Below are 12455 nucleotides of genomic sequence, written 5' to 3' on the forward strand. Positions count from 1 at the left end.
TCACTGACTCGATGGACATGAGTTGGGTGAACTCCAGGAGTTGGTGATGGACAGGGAGGCCTGGCGTGCTGTGATTCATGGGGTCACAAAGAGTCGGACACAACTGAGCAACTGAACTGAACTGATCTGAAAATTGAGAACAATTCCAGTTCTACTATTGGTTATATATAGCTATTGCACTATGTGTTCAGGATTCACATTCCAGTTTTGGGGATGCTGGAGGCAAAGGAATAAAGACTAATCTACCTTTTAAAAGTAACTGCAGGCAGTTCTTTCTTTGCATGCCGCCACGTTAACTGAAACCAGTGCATGTTGAAAACTCAAGAGCTGTACTCCTGCTTTACACAGCAGCTGAATTGCCACAGACCGAGCCATTGAAAACAGGATGTGGTTCTTATATTCACCAGGTTTGATTAACACTGTATCAAGCAAAGTGTTGGCTGTCTGCATTTTCTGCCTGGGTGGCTTTATTTAACAGAAATAGTCAAATTTCTTTGCCACTGAGCTAACCTAAAGAGACTTTCACTTTGGAGTTTCTGGCTGTATAGCTGAGTTGAATTGCTCTCATTTACATCTAGAAGGAATGATAAATAAGGAAAAGTAAGTTCCAGAAATATTACAGAAAGGGGAGATAAAGATTCCAGTTTTATGTGATTTATCGTGTCTTACAAATCAAAGCATATTTATTATAAACTTTGAAACTTGGTTTTGATTTTTTTTTTTTTTTTTTTTTGCAACTTGTTCGGTTGAATAGAATAAAAGAAGACTATCTATAGAACATATACTGACTATAGAACATTTTGTCATTGCCTCTGAATCTCCAGGCTGGAAGACTCTTATACTATGCTATAATGTCAATTCATTTAGTAGCATAATATCAGTGCAATCATGATCTGATTTCAGTCAGTTTTATTCCTTTATTCCCTTTTATTTAATTGTATTTTTTAAATGTAATATTGATCTTGTGAACATGGATTAGTATCAGAATCTTGTTAGCATCAATTGAAATATAGCTGCCCATAAGAAAAGTAGAAAAATGATATATCCTCTTGCTATTTCTGATTACCATTATAGTCATCATTCTTTATTTCAAAAGGAGAAGAAACAGGAAATGAATGTAAAATTTACCTCTTGTGATCTAGAACTTAAGTTTTTCTCTTAAAAATAGCATTATGAAGAGAACTCGTCTGCATACCCATTAGATTCAAATTAGACTTCTTTCTGAAAATTTTGCATGTATTATTTTCTGTAATGCTACTTACCACCTGACCTGCCTCTTGAGAAACCTATATACAGATCAGGAAGCAACAGTTAGAACTGGACATGGAACAACAGACTGGTTCCAAATAGGAAAAGGAGTACGTCAAGGATGTACATTGTCACCCTGCTTATTTAACTTATATGCAGAGTACATCATGAGAAATGCTGGACTGGAAGAAGCACCAGCTGGAATCAAGATTGCCGGGAGAAATATCAATAACCTCAGATATGCAGATGACACCACCCTTATGGCACAAAGTGAAGAGGAACTGAAAAGCCTCTTGATGAAGGTGAAAGAGGAGAGTGAAAAAGTTGGCTTAAAGCTCAACATTCAGAAAACGAAGATCATGGCATCTGGTCCCATCACTTCATGGGAAATAGATGGGGAAACAGTGGAAACAGTGTCAGACTTTACTTTTTTGGGCTCCAAAATCACTGCAAATGGTGACTTCAGCCATGAAATTAAAAGACGCTTACTCCTTGGAAGGAAAGTTATGACCAACCTAGATAGCATATTCAAAAACACATGTATGCCTGTGGTGGATTCATATCAATATATGGCAGAACCAATACAATATTGTAAAGTTTAAAAAAAAAAAAGCAGAGACATTACTTTGCCAACAAAGGTCTATCTAGTCAAGGCTATGGTTTTTCCAGTGGTCATCTATGGATGTGAGAGTTGGACTGTGAAGAAAGCTGAGCGCTGAAGAATTGATGCTTTTGAACTGTGGTGTTGGAGAAGACTCTTGACAGTCCCTTGGACTTCAAGGAGATCCAACCAGTCCATTCTGAAGGAGATCAGCCCTGGGATTTTTTTGGAAGGAATGATTCTAAAGCTGAAACACCAGTACTTTGGCCACCTCATGCGAAGAGTTGACTCATTGGAAAAGACTCTGATGCTGGGAGGGATTGGGGGCAAGAGGAGAAGGGGACGACAGAGGATGAGATGGCTGGATGGCATCACTGACTCGATGGACCTGAGTCTCAGTGAACTCCGGAAGTTGGTGATAGACAGGGAGGCCTGGTGTGCTGCGATTCATGGGGTCGCAAAGAGTCAGGCACGACTGAGTAACTGAACTGACTGAATGCTACTTATTACTATTTTATCTATTTTTCATCTCTCTGATTCTTTCATGATTATTATTTCCAAAATTAAGGTATTATCTATACATACTTAATAGTTAGCTGAAAATCCTGTGTCAGACTTTTCTGGAAGCATGAACTTAATGAATTTAAAATGTTTTATTTGCATTCTCACCAGTTTCTCAAGATTAGCTTAAAAATTCTATGTGTTAGTTGGCCTAATACATAAAATTCAGAGAGATATTGTTAGATATTTGTTAGAAATATCTGATGTAAATCAAAAGGATACATGTCTTTGAGATACTAAGTCAGATAATAGTTGGATAAGAGTTATATTTTACTCTTTTCTCTAAAAAAGTCACCTCAGGATAATATTCAGATTTTTTTTAACCCAGTAAAAGTTTTAAGCAGTTATTTACTGAGTTAAAAATAAAACCTGATCTAAAAAAGGATAGGTAGGGTATTGTATTTTTTTCTAGTTATTTACTTGTGTTTGTATCAGATAGGAAAAGCTGATGCATCATATAATTGGAGGTTTAATTGTAAATTAAGATCATAGAAATTGAGTCTCAACCAATGAAGGATAATAAGATACATTTTCATGAATTTTGTGTACCTAGGATCATAACATTGATGCCCTCTTTTGAATGTTGGATTCTTCCTCTCACTTGCTATAGTGCATTTCAAACAGACTTAAAGCTGTTTACTATGGTATATAAATATGTGATAATGTCATATGACTCAACACTGAAAGAGGAATAAATTGTGTATACATTCATGAATTTTATTAAAAAAAATCATTGTTACTCTGCTGCAAAAAGATTGCTCACTTAGAGAGAATAAAAATTATGCCTTTAAAAAAAGATACTGGTGAAAAATGTGTAAGAACTGAAGCCGTAGAAATGTGTAAAATTATAGGGATAGGTGAGGAGGTAGAATATGACACTTAGCATCTCTTGCCTTTCAGGGAAAATACATTCTATAAATTTAATGGGGATTCATACCTAGAATTAATCTGGATCTGGATCTCATCTACATGCCTGCTAATGCTTATGTTTCAATGTATATCAATATGTAATGTACCCGTAGCCCATCTTTATTTTATACATGTGTAATCTAATCTATACCTGTGCATGCATAATAAAGCTACTTTTAATTGATAATTTACTATATAGTTTATCAATATAACTTTCTATGAACTATTATAATTAATAACCCAAGGTCCTTCTAGGATAAAGTAGTAAGACATAAGTTGACTTATATGAGACATATAAAGCAATTTGGCCACGGTAACATAGCTAGTAAGTAGTAAAACTAGGCTTGAACCTGTTCTCTTGATCACTAAGATATTTATACTTGCACGTCTATTGCATTTTGTAGGCGTGAGGTAGAAATAAAGGGCTGCTGGCTACTCAGCCAGGTTCTCTTGGGATGGTCCTCTGTTGTGTTAACAAAGATATCTGATCATCAGTTTTGTCATCTAGAAGTTTAAATTTTGCAGTAAACTCAAAGATAACCAGCTTCTCAATGGCTGGTATACACTAACGAAACCAGTAGATATATATCCATAATGAAAACGTTCTAATATAGAATAATGCACATTTCAGAGTGGTCCCAAATACTACTGTCAGCCATTTAGCTCTCCCTCTCCTTATAGGACTTCACGGGAGGCTAAATTCAACATAGATTTATTCCTTTAACATTTATTGGTCATGCTTCATAATAACTATTGAAGATACACAGAAGGCAAGTCCCTCACTGAGCTAATTTATCCCTCGAATGGCAAAGACAGATGAGGAGAATGACAATTATAAAATGATTTGGTAGAGTTGTGAATGAGTTAAGTGGAAGATGCTGTGGAAGTAGCAGTAGAACCATTACCCCAGCTCTTGGGACTCAGGAAAGTCTCCTGAGAAAAGGTTGTGCCTGGGTGGAGTTTCAAAGGGTAAGATTTATCCAGAGGAGGGAAGGATGGCTTTCTAGGCAGAAGGATCTGTGGTACAGAAGCACAGAAGTAAGAAACACTTGTCACAAAAGGAAGTACAGGATTCATTATGAAGGGAGTATATGGTTTCTTTTGAGGAGGCGGTAAAAAGTGAAATAGGAAAAGAAGTCTAGAACCATATAATGAAAAACCATGCATAAAGATACTTGATATGTTTCTAAGAAGAATAAGATCTTATTATTAAGGATAGAGCATGCTGCTGCTGCTGCTGCTAAGTCGCTTCAGTCGTGTCTGACTCTGTGCGACCCCATAGACGGCAGCCCACCAGGCTCCCCCATCCCTGGGATTCTCCAGGCAAGAACACTGGAGTGGGTTGCCATTTCCTTCTCCAATGCCTGAGATTGAAAAGTGAAAGTGAAGTCATTCAGTCGTGTCCAACTCTTCGTGACCCCATGGACTGTAGCCTACCAGGCTCCTCCATCCATGGGATTTAACAGGCAAGCGTACTGGAGTGAGTTGCCATTGCCTTCTCCGAGGATAGAGTATAGGAGTTAACATATACATGTTTGCATTTGAAACACATCATTCTGAAGTAGAGATTCTTAAACTTTACCCTGCATCAAAACTCAGCGGAGGGCTCAACAAGCATTAAACACAGAGTTTCTGATTCAGCAGGACTAGAGTAAAGCTCAAGAAAATGCATTTCTAAAGTTTCCAGGTGATACTGATGCTCCTAGTTTCCAGGTCACATTGCAAGAAGCACTTCTCTGGAGAAAAGACCATATTGATATAAGGATTAGAGTAGATAAAAAAGAACTCAAGAAAGACACTATTTTGGAGAAAGCTAGGAGTATGGGGAAAATTAGTTGAGGCTTTGAACTAAGGTAATGACTGGAGTGGATAATGAAAAGAGGTAGTAGAATGAACTAAGCGGAAACCCAGAAGGAAAAAATTGACTGACATTGTTATTTGAATACCAGAGTGAGGGAATACTCTACTGACCTCCAGAAATCTTGATAGACTGTTTTTTGGGAAATGCCAACAGAGATAAATGCTGAGGGAAGAGACTGGGTGGAAGCAGTTGGCCGGAGTAATGACAGAGGAGGAGAGGAGAGGAGGTCTGATTTGGCTATACTGAATGTGAGACAACAAGGACCCATCAGTGTGTAAACAAACGTTGGCAAAACCAGAGCTGAGTCTGAGTCAAGATTTAGCACAAGTTTCCCTTTATCACCTCAGCCATATGCAAGGGAGCAGACAGGGGAAAAAGTAACACACACACACACACACACACACGCACACACACGATAGTGGAAAGTGCTTCCAAGAGGGCCCTCCATAGAAAAGGCAGAACCTTAAATCTCTTCAGTGCTTTCTTCAGAAAACCCTATTCCATGCAACGCTGACACAATTAGGTTTTTAAATTATGTAGAGTTCCTGTCCTGGTTTAAATTATTTGAGGAGGATACTTTGAATTTAGAAATATAGAGCAAAAATCTTTGGAATTTTACTTTTTTGCTAAATCCAGTTGTGTCAACGCTCCTATCTGTAGATCAAACAAGGGTGTTTTTTGTCCCATCAGAAAATATCCACCTCACTTCAGCAGAATTCTGCTTGAAATTTTATTCATTCCTTATACAAATATTAAACAAATATGTTTTATCCTAAGTCTCTGTGTGGTGTGCCAAGATGTCCTCCATAGTTTTTCCACACCTCCAGTTAGTCAAGAGAGCCTTGTTGTTAAAAATCATTGCCTCTGAAGTTAGCCTGTCTAGATTTGAACACTTATTAGTTATGTAACCATTGTCAAATCGTTTAAAGTCTTGAAGATTGTTTCATCATCTGAAAAATGATGAAAATATTAACAGCTAAATGAACTGGGATGTTAAATGAGACAGTAGAGCTCTCAGCATGGCATCTGGTACAATAGGTGCTTAATAAATGTTAATTATTGTGTCACCCAACCAAGATCTTAGGGCAGACTTACCTGGTATGCATTCAAAAATAAATACAATTCCAGCAACATGAAATACTCAGACTTACTGTCTCTCTGTGAAATTTACCCCATAACCCCGATGTGTTGTGAGTTTAGCACCTGATTTCTCTGAATTCTTCCTCATGTTGTTCTTCAGATCGATATACTGAAAGATCCTTGAAGTCAGAGAGGATGCTGTAGCCTCTGGATTCCATCCATCAGATTCAGTGTGGTGCCTTATGCTTAGTTTGTGTGTGATATGTTTTTGACTAAGTTGTCGTTGTCTTTCTGATGGCCAGCTAGACTCTGGATGCTTTGAGAGCTGTGACTTTGACTTATTCAACATCATGCTGTCTGTATCCAGCCCAGTGCCTCAGTCATAACAGGTGTTCAGTCATTCTCATTTTAAGGAATCAATTCTGTGGCTCAGAGAAAATTCATATTTCGGCCAGACTATGTTCAAAGCAAAACTGTAGCTATTTTCCTCTATTAAAAATTTTAAAGAAGTACTAAATAGAACTCTCTCTGACCTTCTTAAGGAAGACGATTTATGAAATTGGTTGTGTGTTTGTTGCTTCTCTGCCTCCCAGGAAATTTACCCTGTAAAGTTGCCAAGGGAAGACTAACAGCTTAAGTCTGGTAAAAGAGGAAAGATGCCTCATTAATAAACTCAGATTCATTATTTGGATGCTTGCCTCAAGGAGCTGGTGTTCTGTGATGAAAGATTGTTTCCATTAAGTCTTATGTAAAAAAATGAATGATTTTTTTAAGGAAATTTTGTTTTCTGACTTTTACTCATATCCAGTACTATGTACCTACACTCTGAAATGTTACATAAAAATGAGCATTTTTGATTTTTACTTTAATGTATTCGAACTGTTTATTAATGTTCAGTGCATATGTTATATAAAGTTTTCAACCATTGATTTATTTATTGTACAATAATTAGGGTATCAGGTCTTTAATTTGAAGTATTGGCAGTATTTCATCAGAAGATGAATTTAATGTTTCAGTTCAGTTGAGTTGCTTAGTGTGTCCGACTCTTATTTTCTATTAAATCATTTTGTATATTTTCCTTCTTTGAACTAGAAACCATGGGTATAGAGAAATGTATTGCCTCAAGATAAGATAATATAGAGTTGAGTGTCTTTTTTGAATGAGGATATCTCTTTAGTGATGTATAATGGAAAAAAAAATGTATACTGTGCTTGAAGTTATAACACCCAGGATTTCAAAGGTTCTTTGGAGCATTTACCAGATGTGTGCTCTTGCACAAGTCATTCATTAATTTGTTCATTCAGGCATACTAAAAATACTTGGTATGCAGACACTATCGCCTTGAGCCATGCTTTCAAAGTGATACATTTATACAACAATGAGAAATACTTCAATTACATCCTCTGAGACTTGCCTTTTTTAAGTATAAATTGTATTATCTGATTTATCCATTCAGTCATTCATCTACAAAGTACTTCTTGAGCTCCCACTGTATGGCAAACTGCTCTAGAGGCTGGTGAGTGGTGATCCTCCCTTGCTGAACTCCAGACAACTCTGTTCTGTCACCAAACTCCTTTGGGCTTAGAGTGGTTATGGCTTCCTGCCAGTCTCCATGCTTCACCATCGCACTGGATCCATTAAACCATCCATATCTCTGTAAAATACCCTCGGATTAAGCATCTTGCTTTTGAGTTTGCCTGTTGCTTTTGGGTGGCACCTTCACTGATTCAGACAGTCAATTGTATTTGGGTTGTTTTTCAAGCAGCAGTGAAGCCAGTGTGGCTGGGTGGCATGAGAGAGAGGGATGATGGCAAAAGACAAGATCAGTGGGACAGCCAAAACCAGATCATCAGGGGCTTGCATACCATAGTACTAAGTTTGAATTTTATTCTAAGATTAATGGGAAACCATGGAGGGGTTTGGATCATGGGAGTAGTCTGACCTAACCTTCATTTTAAATGGATAGTTCTGACTGTGTGTGGAGAATATATGCAGAAAGAAGGACCCATGAATGGACAACAGTTAGGAAAATAATTCTTTAGCCCAAGGGAGGATATTGTTGATACGGTCCAAGGGGTTAGCATGGTAGCAACATAGATGGCAGGGCTTCCTCGGTGGCTCAGTGATTCTTTAGAATCTGCCTGCAATGCAGAAGATGTGGGCTCAATACCTTGTTCGGAGAGATCCCCCGGAGAAGGAAATGGTAACTCACTCCAGTATTCTTGCCTGGAGAATTCCACGGAGAGAGGAGCCTGGCAGGCTACAGTCCATGGGGTTGCAAAGAGTCAGACATGACTTAGAGATTTAACAACAACAGCAATGGAGGTAATAAGAAATAGTCTACTCCTAGGCACCCCACTCCAGTACTCTTGCCTGGAAAATCCCATGGACGGAGGAGCCTGGTTGGCTGCAGTCCATGGGGTCTCGAAGAGTCGGACACGACTGAGCGAATTCACTTTCTCTTTTCACTTTCATGCATTGGAGAAGGAAATGGCAACCCACTCCAGTGTTCTTGCCTGGAGAATCCCAGGGACGGGGGAGCCTGGTGGGGCGCTGTCTCTGGGGTCGCACAGAGTCGGATACGACTGAAGCCATTTAGCAGCAGCAGCAGCCATATTTTCAGAGAAGGCAATGGCACCCCACTCCAGTACTCTTGCCTGGAAAATACCATGGATGGAGAAGTCTGGTGGGCTACAGTCCACGGTGTTGCTAAGAGTTGGACACGACTGAGCGACTTCCCTTTCACATTTCACTTTCATGCATTGGAGAAGGAAATGGCAACCCACTCCAGTGTTCTTGCCTGGAGAATCCCAGGGATCAGGGAGCCTGGGGGGCTACCATCTATGGGGTCACACAGAGTTGGACACAACTGAAGTGACTTAGCAGTAGCAGCAGCAGCAGCCATATTTTAAACATAGAATTGGCAGGATTTGCTGATGGATTTGGACCTGACAAATTTGATAAATGGTGATGTCAAGATGGACAGTACTGGAACAGAAACCTACTTTGAGGGAGGCGTTGAGGTGAAAATCAAGTTTGATTTTGCAGTGTTAAGTGTTAGATGACTGTAATATACCCAAGTAGAAATTGGAGTAGGTAGTGTAAATCTATGAGAATAAAAGCCATGGTACTGAATAAACTAAGGGAAAAAAAAGTATTTCAAAGTGGTTAGCTGTGTCAAATGTGGCTTACAGATCAAGAAAAATGATGATGGAACACTGACCATTGATTCACCCAATTAGATGTCATTACTTTGACTTTTCACTTTCATGCATTGGAGAACGAAATGGCAACCCACTCCAGTGTTCTTGCCTGGAGAATCCCAGGGACGGGGGAGCCTGGTGGGCTGCCATCTATGGGGTCGCACAGAGTCAGACATGACTGAAGTGACTTAGCAGCAGCAGCAGTAACCTTGATAAGAGGGGTAGCAATGATGTAGTGGGGACAGAAGCCTGCATTGAGAGGAAATGGAACATGAGGGACACATTTGGGGGGTTTTCCATAAAAGAGATGAGAGAAATGCTGAACTTTGATATTTTTTAGTATATGAATCATGTAAACTTCTCTACAAACATAAGATACCTCATCATATTTTTGAAGACCTTGAAACAAATTTTATATGTAATCATTCAATAAATAAGTTAATGTTTTACTATTTTATATTTATTTCACTGTACTAATACATTTTTCATAGATTATTTTGTGCATAAAAATGTATTTTATATTGAAATATGGTCACTTTCCTCTAAAGAATTTCTAAAATAATTACAAGTTAAAAATATGCATACATCAAATTTTAACATACCCATAGCTGGTAACAATACTGTATTGCTTTAGGTATTTTCATATTGTATAAAGTAACTAGAAGAATAATACTTGAATACTTGATATTAACTTTAAATGTAGCTATTAGGTTCTAAGATGTTCTGAATCTGATGATATGTGCAATGTTAGATTCAGTTGACTGTTTAAAACTTTATTTTCTTCATTTTAGCATATTTAATACACAGATTACCTTATCATCTTCTCCTTAAACGTAATTGGCTGATTTTACTCTTCAGGGATAAAAATAAGGATCCATCAATTGCCCTGAGGAAAATCTCTAGTCCTAAAGTATTCCTTTTTCCCATCTCCACACAGAAGAAGCAGTATTTTCAACATCTGATCTTAATGATTTGCATGAAAAACCAAATTATGTGTCAAAGGGAAAAAAATATATCAATTTTTTGATCATGGGAAGGGGGTGCAGATAGGCACCCAAGAGCATCAGTGTAGCACAAAGTGGAATTTATTTTAAACCTGCCCTCAAAGGGCTGCCCTCAAGTCTCACTGTGTTCAGAGCTCTGACACTGATTGCTCCATCCCACTTGCAGTTCAGCCTTCCCAAGATTTCTGATTCATGGATCAGCCTTGAATTACTAACCTTCCATCTCAGGAGCAGGGTTTTCCCATATAAAAGAGACTGACTCTACATAGCTTGCGTCAAATACTAGCTAATAACCTCACTCAGGTGTTTGACACCTTGGAGAAGGAAGTGAAACTTTCATCACCTGGATTTTCTTTTAAGAAAGTTGATTACATAATTCATGCAGTTCATTAATCCTAGTTTATTTGGTTCTGTGTAGATGATAACCAGAGAAGGTGATGGCACCGCACTCCAGTACTCTTGCCTGGAAAATCCCATGGACAGAGGAGCCTGGTGGGCTGCAGTCCATGGGGTCTCTAAGGGTCGGACACGACTGAGCGACTTCACTTTCACTTTTCACTTTCATGCATTGGAGAAGGAAATGGCAACCCACTCCAGTGTTCTTGCCTGGAGAATCCCAGGGATGGGGGAGCCTGGTGGGCTGCTGTCTATGGGGTTGCACAGAATCAGATATGACTGAAGTGACTTAGCAGCAGCAGCAATAGCAGATAACAATCCATATAAAAGAGGCTGTGTCATGCTGACGTTAAGCAGCAAGCCATCCCTGAGCAGCACATGGCAGGTGCCAGGTTAGCTTTCCACATTTCTGTAGATTTGACTGAGGAGACAATGAGTCCAAAGGGACTGAAACAGTACATTACATATACAGCATGAACAGTCACCATTGTGTCAGCTTTCCACACCCCTAGAAAGGCCAAGAGTAGGGTGAGAGATATTTTATAAGACTGTTTATAATGTATACAAAGCATTTAAAGAGTATCTGCATATAGTAAATGTTCAGTAAGTAGTAATTATTTTATTAGCTATTAAATCTAAATTCCATAACCTAAAAAAAATCAAAGTTTGATTTGAATGTTTTAATCAAATAGCATTATTGCAATAGCAAATTTTAAAATTATCTATAAAATTAATGTTTTTACTTTCTAGTGTCTCCCTTTTTGTTATGTGTTTATGAAGACATGTAAAAACAAAATAGACACATTTATAAAAGATTTAAGTTATATTTGGCAGATGAAATATTCAACAACCATCTAAAAGACTGACTCCCTTTCAACTATTTTCAGAGTTTCTCAAGGGATTTGCTTATTTCATCTATTAATTTTACAAGATAAATGCATTCACACATGCTTCTCTTGTTCACAACTGAAAATTTTCTTGGCGTCAAGTGATGGGTAAGCTGTGTTTAACTTGGGTTTCTGTGCAAGTAGGAAACTGTCTCAACTTCACTCAAAGTAGAATATAAGCTCAAAAATTGTTTTTTAATTAGAAGAGTAAAAGAATACATCTGTATTCTCTTTAGAGCCATGAATTCATAATTTGCTTTCATTCAGCATGTTAAAAATCTTGAATGACAATGCCTTTTCCATGCATCTTCAGAATTCTCTTGTTGATTAATTTTTCTCAAGACAGTGAGAATTAGAAGCATTCTTAATGACATCCAGGTGTTTGGCTGATTCTCTGATCATAGATATTTAAATTTCTTTGCCTTCTGTCTTTACTCAGTTGCCTTTCTTTCATCTCCGATTTCTAGCTGCAACTACTTCCCCAGATTCCTCAAACCTATGCATTCAACTAGAGGCAAACAGATAAGAAGTGACCAGGGTCTCAAGAAAGAAACATTTTAGCAAAAAGTGAGATTTGCTTATGTAACCCTAAACTTCTTTCTGCTACCTTTGAGCAGACTGTTTGTTTTCTTTTTTCTTTTTTTATTTGGAAGGAGAGGGGGCTGGTTTAAAAATTAAAAGCTGCAAACGTTAACATCCCGAGAG

At 38.1% G+C, this 12455-nt stretch overlaps 1 protein-coding gene across 21 annotated transcripts in view; it reads left to right on the top strand.

The window, feature by feature from the left end:
• The window catches only part of PPFIA2 (PTPRF interacting protein alpha 2), a 507997-nt gene that overhangs the window by 92392 nt on the left and 403150 nt on the right, over positions 1 to 12455 (top strand). The window lies entirely within an intron of this gene.

Source organism: Bos indicus x Bos taurus, chromosome 5 (assembly GCF_003369695.1).
Source record: "Bos indicus x Bos taurus breed Angus x Brahman F1 hybrid chromosome 5, Bos_hybrid_MaternalHap_v2.0, whole genome shotgun sequence".
In the NCBI taxonomy this organism is placed as follows: domain Eukaryota; kingdom Metazoa; phylum Chordata; class Mammalia; order Artiodactyla; family Bovidae; genus Bos; species Bos indicus x Bos taurus.